At 39.2% G+C, this 15011-nt stretch overlaps 2 pseudogenes; both read left to right on the top strand.

Moving 5' to 3' along the window:
• The first annotated feature begins 2866 nt into the window (after window positions 1-2866).
• Window positions 2867-3856, top strand: LOC149159404 (putative E3 ubiquitin ligase SUD1 pseudogene; annotated as a pseudogene).
• Window positions 3857-7636: 3780 nt separating this feature from the next.
• LOC149159403 (putative E3 ubiquitin ligase SUD1 pseudogene) lies at window positions 7637-8611 on the top strand (annotated as a pseudogene).
• Window positions 8612-15011: the final 6400 nt, after the last annotated feature.

Raw genomic sequence — 15011 nt, 5'->3', positions numbered from 1 at the left:
TGCTTCCACTGCACCTTAACTTGCTCAATTTCTTGATTCCAGAGCATGAGCACCTTTTTCTGCAATATATATTGAAGCTTTGGCTATAATTCTCCATCTGGTTCCACCTGCAATAAAGACCAGTCAAACACATGATCAACATCCTTAACATACTTCTTAAGAAAATATACATGGAAAACATCATGGACTTTCATTGTTGGAGGTAGTGCAAGTCAATAAGATACTGGCCCAATCCTCTCAATGATACTGAAGGGTACACAAAACCATGGTGCCAGCTTGGCACATGATCCAATCCACAAGGAACTCTTCTTCAGTTTGATGTGTAAGTACACATGTTCCCCAACCTGGAACTCCTTGAACATCATGTTCCTATCTGTATAAATCTTCTACCTATCATGTGTTTCCTTTAGATTCTTCTTGATCACCTACATTTCCTGTTCCATCTCTGCCAACATATCTGATCCAACCAATTTCCTACTAATTAGATCACTCCAACTAATAGGAGTATTGCAACTCTGCCCATACAATGCCTCAAAAGGACTCATCCTCAATGACTCCTGATAATCATTATTGTATGTGAACTCTACCAAGGGGAGATACTCTTCCCATTTCTGTTGTTGATTCGTCACATACATCCTCAACATGTTCTCCAATATCCTGTTGACCCTCTTTGTCTGTCCAGCTGTCTACAGATGATAAGTTTTACTGAAAACCAACCTTGTGCCCAAACCTCCAAACAATTCCTTCAAAAACTTGGAAGTGAACTTCGCATCCATGTCTGACACAATATTATTCATAACACTAGGAACTTTCACCACATCTTTGATGAATACCTTTCCTACATCGCTAGTTGAGAATGTAGACTTAACCGGAATGAAGTGTGTAACTTTCGTGAACATGTCCACAATAACCATAATGGAATCATGTTGTCTCACTGTCTTCAGAAACCCTATGATGAAGTATGTGTAAATGACTTCCCATTTCCATTTTGGAATCGTGATCGTCTGTTGCAGTGCACCTAGATGCTTACATTCTGCTTTCACTCACTGACAATCAAAACATCTAGCCACGAACTCTGCTACATTCCTCTTCAGATTCAGCCAATAATAAAATCTCTTCACTGTTGTCAGTGTCTTTTGATACCCTCGATGACCTGAATACGATTTCTTATGAAACTCCCTCAAGTTCACCTTCTTGATCTCATTGTTATCCGGTACATATATCTTGTCTTGGAACCTGACCAAACCATCTGTTATAAGACAATAATTTATACCCTGTGCACCTGCATCTGTACTTGTACCTGTAACACTACTTGTACATGTACATGTACCATCACCTGTACCTCTACCATCACATGTACCTATACATGTACCATCACCTGTACTTGTCCCTGTGCTCTGTTGTAACCTGTGCACAATATCCATATATCTGACATCCTGTTGACCTACCCACGAGATCCTATCATGTAATTTTGTCCCATAGGAGCTCATAGCTACCAAGTGATTTACCTGTACCCATATATTAAGAGCATCAAAATCAAACTCATTGATCGTGGCCAACCATCTAGCCTGCCTGGCGTTCAAATTTGGATGGTTAAAAAATACCTCAACCAAATGTGATCAATCATAAGTACAAACCTCCTACCAAGAAGATAGTGTCTCTAGCTCTTCAATGCATGTATGATCGATGCCAACTCAAGATCATGTGTCAGGTAGTTCTTCTTGTGCTCGTTTAGTTTTTGGGACTCATAACATACCACTTGTCCATCCTGCATAAGGACTCCACCAAGCCCTCTCTTGCAAGCATCTGTGCATACCACAAACTCTTTTTCCGATATGAAATTTGTAGCACTAGTGCATGTGCCAACAGTTGCTTGAGCTACTCAAAACTAGCCTCACACTCCTTTGTCCATTCAAACTTCTTACCTTTCCTCTGCAATGATGTAATAGGATAAGAAATCTGCAAGAAGTTCATGATGAACCTCCTATAGTAGCTTGCCAAACCCATGAAAGATCTCACCTCATCCACGCTTTTAGGAGCTACCCACTCCATGATGGCCCTTACCTTCTCTGGATCTACTATAATGTCCTCCATGGAGACAACATGCCCCAAGTAATGTACCTCAGTCTAAAAGAAACTACACTTGTTGAGTTTAGCATACAACTGATGCTCTCTCAACAACCTCAACATTGTTACTAAGTGCTCGACATGCTCTTCCTCATTTTTATAATATACCAGTATATCATCTATAAACACAATAATAAACTTATCCAAATATGGATGAAACACACTATTCATCAAACACGTAAATGTAGTTGGAGCATTAATTAAGCCAAATGGAACACAGTCTTGTAAATGTCCTCCTCTTTGATGTGTACCAGATGGTACTAGGATCTCAATTCAATCTTTGAGAACAATATTGTTCCCTTCCATTGATCGAACAAGTCATCAATCCTCGACAAAGGGTACATGTTCTTGATAGTCACTATGTTCAACTACCTGTAGTCAATACATAATCTAAGAGTACCATATTTCTTCTTCACAAACAATACCGGTGCACCCTGTTATCACTGAAAATTCTGTTGCCAAAATTTTCAGTCTTGCTTAAGGACAAAGTGTTTTCGCAGCGCATAAATCTTTTAGCAGTTTCGCAGTGCTACCTGTTTAGGTGATTTCGTAGCGTGCTACGAAATTGGGGATTTGTTCGAGTTTTCAGTGGAGGTCCAAAATCCTAGCATGCCTATTGAACAAGTTAGCTCTTCCAGCAGTTGGGAATGATAACAGAATAGTGCGTGAAAATTCTGCATCAAGTGTGGAAGGTGTCGAAGAGTTTGAGGGGGACAACTCGGCAGAGTCTGAAGAGTACATGTTTGTTCTACGCATTGTGTTACTGTTATTTTGGGCATGGCTCACTTTACTTTCCTTTAACTCAACCTTAGTGGTGGTACCTGTTTCTCTCGGCCGGGCATTGTTTGCTTCCATTCTCCGGTTTCCTATTACACATGGGATCAAATGCAATGATCTTTACGCCTTCAACATTGGATGCTATATTATTTGGGCTGTTGTAGATGGAATTGGATATGCTGTTGATTATCTAAAGTCACATAACTTGAAATATCTTGTTAACCAAGTTTTAATGTGGTCCATGATTGTTGTCAAAAGCTTCATTCTGTTGTCTTTGTGGATCTTTGTTATCCCTGTTCTCATTGGACTATTATTTGAGCTATTGGTGATAGTGCCTTTGCGTGTACCCATCAATGAAAGTCCTGTGTTCCGTCTTTATCAAGATTGGGCGTTGGAACTCATATTTCTCAAGATCTGGACAAGACCGGTAATGCTAGGTCAAATGGCACCGTTGACAGATGATAGTTGGCTTATCAAATTTGACCAAGTCAGAGCAGATGGATTTTCTCGTTTGCGTGGTCTGTGGGTGCTTCGAGAAATTGTGGCGCCTATCCTTACGAAACTTTTGACAGCTCTCTGCGTTCCTTACGTGTCTCTCTGCGTTCCTTACGTGTTTGCTCGGGGCCTGTTTCCTCTTTTTGGTTATTCTCTTACCATCCACTCTGCAGTGTACCGATTTGCATGGCTGGGATGCCTTACTTTGGGATTGCTATGGTATTGCATTAAAAAATTTCACCAGTGGTTTATGAATCTCCATAATGCTATTTGTGATGATCGGTATTTTACAAGGAAGAGAGACACTGCTTCCTGGTGGGATACAGAATTTGAGAAAAAAAATGAACAAAATGGTGGAGCTTGCAGTCAATTGCAGTTACCGGGGATCCTAGAAAACTTTTGTAGCGGCTGTAAGAGAACGTTGAAAGAGCAGCGGAACTCGAGCACATGTCATTAATATCATCAGTATTGTACCATATTATAATTTCATGCAATCTTCTTTGCGCAGAGTCATCTTGATCTTTAGACTGATAATATGTTGTGGAAGAGAGCGCAAGGCAGGGTTGTGCTGTGTGAGAAATTAGCACCTAATCTTTCTTTACAGAATGGTGATTGCAAACCTTGTGCTGCCCTGTTACATATGTTGCTATATCTGCATCGTGGTTTGCAAGATGACAAACAACTCTAGAGGCTTGCAAGTGATCTTTTGTAAGTGTGGTGTGAGTATCATGTGGGAAGAAGCTGGTAACATTAGCACGCATTTTTTCATCCTCAAGTTTCACTTCGATTTTCCCATCATGATATCCAATTGCTTGTAATTATATAGAACTGTACAGATTATGGAGATTTGGTCCACGCTAATTAGTACCTGCAATGCTTCCTATGCTTGCAACTTCAACTTTCATGCATCGCCAACTTCTCCTCATACAATATTTTATTTCTGAGTTGACCCATGGCAGCATAGATCCTAATACATCTAGCAGATCACACTCTTTTCTATATGAGAAATTAGGCTTTCAATAAGTCTACAGAACTTGTTTTGTTGTGATTCTAATTGTCTTCTGTTGCGACTATCGAACTGTGAATTGTGAAAGAGATCCCAGGTTAGATGGGGAACTTGATACTAGTTACTGTCACAACATATCGAAGGCTTCATTCTATACAAACAAAAGGATCAAGGCATTATTATTCACCTTCTGTGGATGGTCCAGTGCTCAGTAAGTCACCCTACATGGATATTGTGGGAGGCTCTAAGAGTTTTTTAACAGAGGAGACAAGGTCACTTTAACCATCTCTTGATCGCTTTCAAAGAGATTCAGTATTTTTAAGAGAAACTTCAGGAGAGAGTCATCAAACTATGGTTGATGTGAGGTCACGATATCATTGCAGCTTTTCCGCAGGAGAAATATCTGTTGCAAGCAAACCTTTTCAAAACAATCAAGGGAGTAAGGTGCTTAAGATATGAACACTGGCGATCATTTAGTTATAAAAGGAAGACTGTGTTTTGAAATTACATAGCAGTTTCGTAGCGCGCTACGAAACTGCTGTAGGTGGTGTTTTTAACATAAACAGGCAGTTTGGTATACAAGCGGGAATTTTGAAAGAGAGACACCTGTCCGTCAATACAGCCTACAACACATCAGAAACATGGCAGCGTTCCATACCTTGGATTATTAAAGAGTTGGGAACATGCTGCTACATTTTCGAAGAGTGGTGGAAGACAAGGACCGGGAAAACATGGGTTCTATCCTAATATTATTGAACCATCAACGCATCCAGCATCCAATGCTAACCTGGAACATTGAATCCTTATCTCATGCTATCACAGCCGCCTCCAGAAAGAGAGCAGATGTCAAAGAATGAAGTTCATTGTAATTAAAGCCATCAAAGCTACCGCTATAGTAATCCACTTGGCAGAGAATGAATCTTGATTGTAATAAATGCTATGTCCAGCATGATGCAGAATTAGAATCTTATTTGTTTTAGGTATCTAGAGCTGTTAATTAGTAGTAAGTGGCTTTTATTAGTTAGTTTAAAGGTGAATAGGTGTCATTAGAAAGGGACTTCGAGTTCCCCTCAGAGGAATCGGAGTCAGGTAGAAGAATTTTATAAATAGCTAAGAGAGTGAAGTAATAGGGGTTGGATGTTTTTGGAGAAGACTGTTTTGGTTTATGTATAGCAGATTTCAGTAATGCAAATGACTGTTGTTTCTTCTCAGGATTCACAATAGATCTTATTGTTCAAATGTATGATGGTTTATTCTCTTTAATGTTCTTTTACAGTTTGGTTAATGCATAATCACTCAGAACTCATGAATCATGCTCTGACTTCCTGTATGCCTAGGCAAACTGTGTTTCATGTAAGTTATGTTTGAACATTAGATGTAAAGTGCCTTGATTTCTATGAAAGGATAGTGTTATTGTTTACTGAGATATTAGTGACTCCATAAGCCCAATGGGAAGCAATTCTGTCCAGCCAATACATTTTTCATGTGTCTTGTAAGAGTTAGCCATCTTGTTCAATATCAATAACCTATTAGAGAGCCCTCTCAGACTAAGGAGGCTAAGCCTTAGTTAAAAGCTTGGTTTGAAACAGTTACACAGAGTCTTGCTGATTGGCAGCCTTCAGTACCTGATTTTGTGATAACATTTTGGTGCGTCTGCCGGGAGCCTGAAGATTACTCATTCCCGTAATCATGAAGCTGAACTTCTGAAGGTAGCAGGAGCTCAGAAGGTTTTTTGAGGCTGCAAATCTACCTTGGCGACTCCATTGTTGAAGAATTTGAAATTCATAGATTCATGGTGATTCCACTGGAGTTATGAAGGACCCAGAAGCTACCATTCTTAGTTCAAGGTATGCATGCATAGATTTTTCAGGAATTCATGGTTTCCCAAATCATTTTCCCAAGGATGCATATTTTCTAAGGAATGGTCCCAAATTTAATGGAGAAGATTTGAGTTTAACTCTGAAGCATATCTCAGATTTCTGTCATTTTGCTGAGCTTCTTAGAGTTAAACATGAGGATGTTTGCATTATGTTATTTTATGATTCACTTCAAGGGAAATGCAAACAATGGATTGAAAGTTTTCCTATCAAATCCGTTAAGTCATTTCAAGACTTATGGCTTATGTTTTTGGAGGAATGGATAGATAGGTCAGAGGTGGTGGCAAACTCTCCTTCAGTTGAGGGTTTCAAACAATGGAATGATGATCATATTAATGAAGAAATAGGTGAAAATTTTTCTTTGTCCTTGTCCTCGTATCTAAAGTCATTTGACTGTAAAGCAGAGGATAAGATGAGATTTTTGGATGAAGTTGCTGAGGACATTGAGAAAGAAATTGAAGGTTTAGAAGGTCAAATTCAGGCATACAGTTTTCATAATCATGATCATTATTTTCAGAAGTTTTCTATGGCAGAACGCAAGGAGACAATGCTGGTTCCTTTCTCTTTCACGATTGAGGAACTGTACACTGTTGTTGAAGATCAATTTGCACAACATGAAAGTTACAAGAATCATCAAGCTGATCATGTATTCTGGGATCCTATAGCTGATTACATGGAAGAGTTTTACACTCCAGTGTTTCAGTTTTCTTATAAAGATCAGAGACAATTTCAGTGGCAGCGGTCATCACACTATCATATTGGCTCTGAACTCCAGTGCAGTCAAAAAACTCAAATATCAGATAAAACAGAGGATTGGCTACATTGGAAATTTCATATTGATTGAGCAGAAAGAAGTTGAAATTGTTAGGGTAGGTAGGTAGGTAAATGCAAATAAGCTCAAGGTCAACTGAGCATTTTTCAGTAGATGTAGCTTTCTTTCTCCTACAGTCATGCTTGTCAAGCAAATTTCTGTTTGTCATAAATGAATAAGGCACTGGACCTGCGAGTTCTTAGTGTACCACAAGGGCACACTATCCCAAGTGGAGCCACTGTTATCACTGAAAATTCTGTTGCCAAAATTTTCAGTCTTGCTTAAGGACAAAGTGTTTTCGCAGCGCATAAATCTTTTAGCAGTTTCGCAGCGCTACCTGTTTAGGTGATTTCGTAGCGTGCTACGAAATTGGGGATTTGTTCGAGTTTTCAGTGGAGGTCCAAAATCCTAGCATGCCTATTGAACAAGTTAGCTCTTCCAGCAGTTGGGAATGATAACATAATAGTGCGTGAAAATTCTGCATCAAGTGTGGAAGGTGTCGAAGAGTTTGAGGGGGACAACTCGGCAGAGTCTGAAGAGTACATGTTTGTTCTACGCATTGTGTTACTGTTATTTTGGGCATGGCTCACTTTACTTTCCTTTAACTCAACCTTAGTGGTGGTACCTGTTTCTCTCGGCCGGGCATTGTTTGCTTCCATTCTCTGGTTTCCTATTACACATGGGATCAAATGCAATGATCTTTACGCCTTCAACATTGGATACTATATTATTTGGGTTGTTGTAGATGGAATTGGATATGCTGTTGATTATCTAAAGTCACATAACTTGAAATATCTTGTTAACCAAGTTTTAATGTGGTCCATGATTGTTGTCAAAAGCTTCATTCTGTTGTCTTTGTGGATCTTTGTTATCCCTGTTCTCATTGGACTATTATTTGAGCTATTGGTGATAGTGCCTTTGCGTGTACCCATCAATGAAAGTCCTGTGTTCCTTCTTTATCAAGATTGGGCGTTGGAACTCATATTTCTCAAGATCTGGACAAGACTGGTAATGCTAGGTCAAATGGCACCGTTGACAGATGATAGTTGGCTTATCAAATTTGACCAAGTCAGAGCAGATGGATTTTCTCGTTTGCGTGGTCTGTGGGTGCTTCGAGAAATTGTGGCGCCTATCCTTACGAAGCTTTTGACAGCTCTCTGCGTTCCTTACGTGTTTGCTCGGGGCCTGTTTCCTCTTTTTGGTTATTCTCTTATCATCAACTCTGCAGTGTACCGATTTGCATGGCTGGGATGCCTTACTTTGGGATTGCTATGGTATTGCATTAAAAAAAAAAAAATTCACCAGTGGTTTATGAATCTCCATAATGCTATTTTTGATGATCGGTATTTTACAAGGAAGAGAGACACTGCTTCCTGGTGGGATACAGAATTTGAGAAAAAAAATGAACAAAATGGTGGAGCTTGCAGTCAATTGCAGTTACCGGGGATCCTAGAAAACTTTTGTAGCGGCTGTAAGAGAACGTTGAAAGAGCAGCGGAACTCGAGCACATGTCATTAATATCATCAGTATTGTACCATATTATAATTTCATGAAATCTTCTTTGCGCAGATTCATCTTGATCTTTAGACTGATAATATGTTGTGGAAGAGAGCGCAAGGCAGGGTTGTGCTGTGTGAGAAATTAGCACCTAATCTTTCTTTACAGAATGGTGACTACAAACCTTGTGCTGCCCTGTTACATATGTTGCTATATCTGCATCGTGGTTTGCAAGATGACAAACAACTCTGGAGGCTTGCAAGTGATATTTTGTAAGAGTGGTGTGAGTATCATGTGGGAAGAAGCTGGTAACATTAGCACACATTTTTTCATCCTCAAGTTTCACTTCGATTTTCCCATCATGATATCCAATTGCTTGTAATTATATAGAACTGTACAGATTATGGAGATTTGGTCCACGCTGATTAGTACCTGCAATGCTTCCTATGCTTGCAACTTCAACTTTCATGCATCGCCAACTTCTCCTCATACAATATTTTATTTCTGAGTTGACCCATGGCAGCATAGATCCTAATACATCTAGCAGATCACACTCTTTTCTATATGAGAAATTAGGCTTTCAATAAGTCTACAGAACTTGTTTTGTTGTGATTCTAATTGTCTTCTGTTGCGACTATCGAACTGTGAATTGTGAAAGAGATCCCAGGTTAGATGGGGAACTTGATACTAGTTACTGTCACAACATATCGAAGGCTTCATTCTATACAAACAAAAGGATCAAGGCATTATTATTCACCTTCTGTGGATGGTCCAGTGCTCAGTAAGTCACCCTACATGGATATTGTGGGAGGCTCTAAGAGTTTTTTAACAGAGGAGACAAGGTCACTTTAACCATCTCTTGGTCGCTTTCAAAGAGATTCAGTATTTTTAAGAGAAACTTCAGGAGAGAGTCATCAAACTATGGTTGATGTGAGGTCACGATATCATTGCAACTTTTCCGCAGGAGAAATATCTGTTGCAAGCAAACCTTTTCAAAACAATCAAGGGAGTAAGGTGCTTAAGCTATGAACATTGGTGATCATTTAGTTATAAAAGGAAGACTGTGTTTTGAAATTACACAGCAGTTTCGTAGCGCGCTACGAAACTGCTGTAGGTGGTGTTTTTAACATAAACAGGCAGTTTGGTATACAAGCGGGAATTTTGAAAGAGAGACACCTGTCCGTCAATACAGCCTACAACACATCAGAAACATGGCAGCGTTCCATACCTTGGATTATTAAAGAGCTGGGAACATGCTGCTACATTTTCGAAGAGTGGTGGAAGACAAGGACCGGGAAAACAGGGGTTCTATCCTAATATTATTGAACCATCAACGCATCCAGCATCCAATGCTAACCTGGAACATTGAATCCTCATCTCATGCTATCACAGCTGCCTCCAGAAAGAGAGCAGATGTCAAAGAATGAAGTTCATTGTAATTAAAGCCATCAAAGCTACCGCTGTAGTAATCCACTTGGCAGAGAATGAATCTTGATTGTAATAAATGCTATGTCCAGCATGATGCAGAATTAGAATCTTATTTGTTTTAGGTCTCTAGAGCTGTTAATTAGTAGTAAGTGGCTTTTATTAGTTAGTTTAAAGGTGAATAGGTGTCATTAGAAAGGGACTTCGAGTTCCCCTCAGAGGAATCAGAGTCAGGTAGAAGAATTTTATAAATAGCTAAGAGAGTGAAGTAATAGGGGTTGGATGTTTTTGGAGAAGACTGTTTTGGTTTATGTATAGCAGATTTCAGTAATGCAAATGACTGTTGTCTCTTCTCAGGATTCACAATAGATCTTATTGTTCAAATGTATGATGGTTTATTCTCTTTAATGTTCTTTTACAGTTTGGTTAATGCATAATCACTCAGAACTCATGAATCATGCTCTGACTTCCTGTATTCCTAGGTAAACTGTGTTTCATGTAAGTTATGTTTGAACATTAGATGTAAAGTGCCCTGATTTCTGTGAAAGGATAGTGTTATTGTTTACTGAGATATTAGTGACTCCATAAGCCCAATGGGAAGCAATTCTGTCCAGCCAGTACATTTTTCATGTGTCTTGTAAGAGTTAGCCATCTTGTTCAATATCAATAACCTATGAGAGAGCCCTCTCAGACTAAGGAGGCTAAGCCTTAGTTAAAAGCTTGGTTTGAAACAGTTACACAGAGTCTTGCTGATTGGCAGCCTTCAGTACCTGATTTTGTGATAACACACCCCAAGGTGATACACTTGGCCTAATGTACCTATTACAGGTATATTTGGGCACATCTGATCGAAAATGGATTTTGGATAGACTCCTAAGTCTATGTGTTCCTCACTGAGGAAAATGAAAGTCCAAGGAAGTTCCTGGAACTAGCCCCATTGCAGAGATCATCTCATTTTGAATCTACTATAACTTGAATGGGCAAAAACTGACTTAGGATGCAGAAGTTATCATAAAATGAAACTTCCTCTATCCTTTGGAAAAAAGGAGCAAAATCCCTTGAAAATGGGTCCTAAAAACCCTCTAAGTCTTCAAAAATGCTTAAAGGATCAAAACCATCGCATAAGGGGAACCTTCCAAAATGTGGAAAAACACTATAGAGGGGCAAAAACACAGAGAAAACAGTGAAAAACAAAGTATCAGAGGCTTGAACAGTGAATGCACAGTAGTCGTCAGAACTGGCCGATCAACGGTCCAGATCTGATCATCAAATCACAATCGGAAAAGGCAGAAGGAGGATATCGACGCATAACATATATGTGTTGTGATGTTGATCAGCGGAGTCAACAAGGATCGTCTATCAAGCATGCAGATTGACGGCCCATGTTGCATCATAACATCGCAATTGGCAACCACAATAAAGCGCTTACAATGGCCCGAGGTTATTGCGATATGCGATCGTGATAAATTGCATCGTGATATCATAATCAGAGCTACACAGAGGAGTGAGCTACATACAGATACATATATGCGATGTGATTGATCAGACTCGATACAATTATAGCCAATATTATATATATTTTGAAGTTTGGAAAATGCCAATTCCCTTTCTATTTGCGTATTTCGTTTATTAAACAAAATACAAAGGATAAAGCGTCGATGTAATAAACTAGACCCGAAAGGGTTCCTTAAGGCTATTGAATTTCATTTCAAATCTGCCCAAGGCCATATTTGCGAGATTTTAGTGTTTTAATGTATTTTTAAAATACGAAGGGAAACCTTGGAACAAGGCCATTTGCGACATGCGATAGCGACTCACAGGTGGACCTGATAGGAGAATAGACTGGATTTGAGGACATTTGAAGTCCAGATGAATAGTGTTTTTGGCAGATTTTCACAATTTGAATGCATTTCTCTGTGTTAACAGAAATCAGTTGTTTCAGGGATTTCACAAGCCTGATGCATTCATTCGTTACAGAATAGGTGGCATCCATCCCTGAGGGCATTTAGCAATGATTGCTAATGCTCAGAGAGGGGATTTGAGTGGACCAAAATAGGAAGACAAAGAGTCTGAGAGGGAAAATGAACCAACAACGCTGATTTGGCTTAAAAGCCATAGAACGACAGAGACAGGTTGTTGGTTGTTGCTTGTTGGGGTTGTTGTTGGGTTTTGTTGTTGAAAGTGAAGCCAAAGTAGGAAGCTAAGGTGAAGGAGGCAGCGTAGAAGCAGAAAGGCAGCCAAGGGAGTCACTTGGAATTCAAGTGAAAAGCCAAGAGGGTTGTAAACTGATAGAGGGCAGAAAGAAGCCAGAGCTGAAGAGCCAAAGAGTCAGAGTCAAAGTAAAAGATCCAGAAGTAGGAGCCAAGAGACAGAGCTTCAAGATCCAAGGAATAACATGGTGTCTGAACCCATTTTTTGGGTGTAAAATAGTAGGAGTTAAGCCAAGATCTTGTAAAAATGACTTACACCATAATCCCAGAGAGCCTAGTTGAGTTGACTAGAGCTCACGGAGACGTAGCCCAAGAGTTGTGGGTGAACTCCTAATTAAATTGTCGTTCTTGTGTGATTGTTTATTGCTGCATTGTTTACTATTATATGCATATTTATATATCAGTTTCATCACATTAATTTACAACACTTGAACAGTTAAAAATAAATATAAGCATACACCTATATTTTCAACCATTTCTTAGTTCTGCATTGGTTAATCAATAAGACTTTGGAATATTTAAGCTTTGAAAGTGGGAGAGGTTCTTGTATGTTAGACAAGAAGCCTAAGTGCCCTGTTTTCAGATCAGGTGGTATCAAAGCTTAAGTTTAGTTAACCCCACCTTCAAGGAAGGTTATATTAGAATGGTGATTGACAAAGCAAAGACTGCTTGTCTGAAAGGTGTTTGGGCAGTCAAGTATTGATTGCCTGATTGATGTATGCTTGTTGCAGACTGACTATTTTCTAAGTTTGCAGAGGTAAAGGGAGATCTACTAATAGCTCAGTCCAGGAAGGACAAATAGGAAGAAGGGCTGAAGGCATTCTTATATCCCAAGGACCTCAAGGAAATCCAAAGCAAAAGAGGTTTGTTGCAAAAGGTTGCTTAAATAAGCTCTTTATTATCTTGTTGAAGATTTTTTTGTTCATTGGCATAATGACAACTTCTACAAGTGAGTCCTCAAATTCTACCTTCTTCATAAGATTCTTTGATAAAGACATGAAGCAAGAATTGTCCACCATGATTAATATGGTGAGAGAAATGTATGAGGATGGAAGGAAGAGCAGCAGACTTAGAGAGAAGTTGAATTCCATGAAGGAAGAGAATTAGTTTATTTATGACAAATTGTAGGAAAAGGAGAGGCAACTTCGTATTGCACATATGAACCTGAAAAGGATGCATGAGTTGGAGACACAGCTCTTTGTTTCCCAAGAAGCCTTAGTCAAGTATCAGCTTGAAGAAGAGGTAAACCATTCCAATTTTTCTTCAAATTCCTCTAAGGATGTTTATATTGGTTCTTTTGAAAAACATATTAGAGGCATAGGTTCCAAGCTAATGTCCAAGATGGGCTATGAAGGGAAAGGCTTGGGTAGACATGCAAAAGGTATTGTTGAGCCAATAATGATTGAGGAAAGGCCTAAGTATTTGGGTTTTGGCTATGGAAAAACTCATGGGTAAAGTTCCAAGGCTGCCATGAAGGCCATTGAAACAGCTCCAAGAAGGGGTTGCATTGCAAAGTGTGAAGATTGTATTCAAGAGGAATGCAATATCTTGAACCAGAGAGTTGGGGAGACTCTAACAGCCTTGAAGATATTGCTGGTGTTACAAAGGGATCCACTTCTTCATTTGCTTCACCTCCTCATAAAGGCAATAAAGGTGAAAGAGAAAGGTATAAATCTGGTTCTAAACATTTTCCTTTTGATTTTGTAAAGCATGGTAAATTTCCACATAAGCATGGGAAAAGAGTTGCATGTTCCTTTTGTGGTTTGGATAACCATCATGTTTCTAGATGTTGAAAGAGAATGGCCACATACAGGAAGCAGAAGAAGGAAAAGAAACAAGAAGCCAAAGGTCCATTGGACAAGGTAAATCATGTTGTCAAGAGGATGCACATGTCGTGCACTTACTACCATAATCAAGGACATCTTGCTGCAAAATGTTGGACATTGAATCCAACAATGCTTCCACAAAAGCTGAAGAAAGTGGAAAGAGAAGATGGCAGAAATGGAAGTGAAGATTCCATGAATGATGTGTCTCATAATGATTCACATGATGATGCTGATGTGCAGAAAAAGGCAGTACCTTTAAAAGGGATTGGTAATGAATGGTTAGATTTCTTATCTGATTGATAATTGCATGTCTATTGATGCATCTACATTATATTTCATTTTGAGCTTCGAAAGTACAGTGTGCATAAGTGAAAGTTGAAGGATGAAATGCATGCATGGGCATGAGATGCATGAACACAGGGATGTTGATGATTTCCTTATTTCTGAACATGTATGTGTAATTAACTTGAAGGGTTGATTACTTTGACATGCATGTGATGCCATGTCGACTTGGGAGACGTTAACTTGGTCTGCAAATGGAGATAATGATGAAGTGTTTCATCTTTTGAAAAAGAGTCCTAATGGTCCTTTTCTACATGCTTGAATTGAATTTGTGGGCTTGTTACCTAGTCCGTCATTTGTATGCAAATGTAAGACATGAAGGTGTTCACAAGATGTGAAATCTATTTCTTTGTTAAAGCAGGAATTTATTCCATCCAGTTGTTGTCTGTATGCCTGTTGTTGTTAAGAGATGTTATTGGTAGCTTCTCAAACAGGTACAAATGAAAGTCTTGTGGAGCAGATTTACTTCACATTTTTTGAGCCACCTTGGATCATTGATCAAGGCAAAGAAGTTCAAACCACCTTCTATGACCAATTCAACAGAAGTTCTGCAGGAAGGCAAGGAGGAAGACAGTTCTTCCTAGGAAGACCAGCCCATCCAAGAAGGGAAGTGGTCAG

The sequence above is a fragment of the Pinus tabuliformis genome, chromosome 5_2 (genome assembly GCF_031772625.1).
Source record: "Pinus tabuliformis cultivar Carrire ecotype Pingquan chromosome 5_2, CPIR1, whole genome shotgun sequence".
NCBI classification, from domain to species: Eukaryota; Viridiplantae; Streptophyta; class Pinopsida; order Pinales; family Pinaceae; genus Pinus; species Pinus tabuliformis.
Note: the sequence above shows the minus strand (reverse complement) of the source record. Positions and strands in the feature narration are given on the sequence as shown.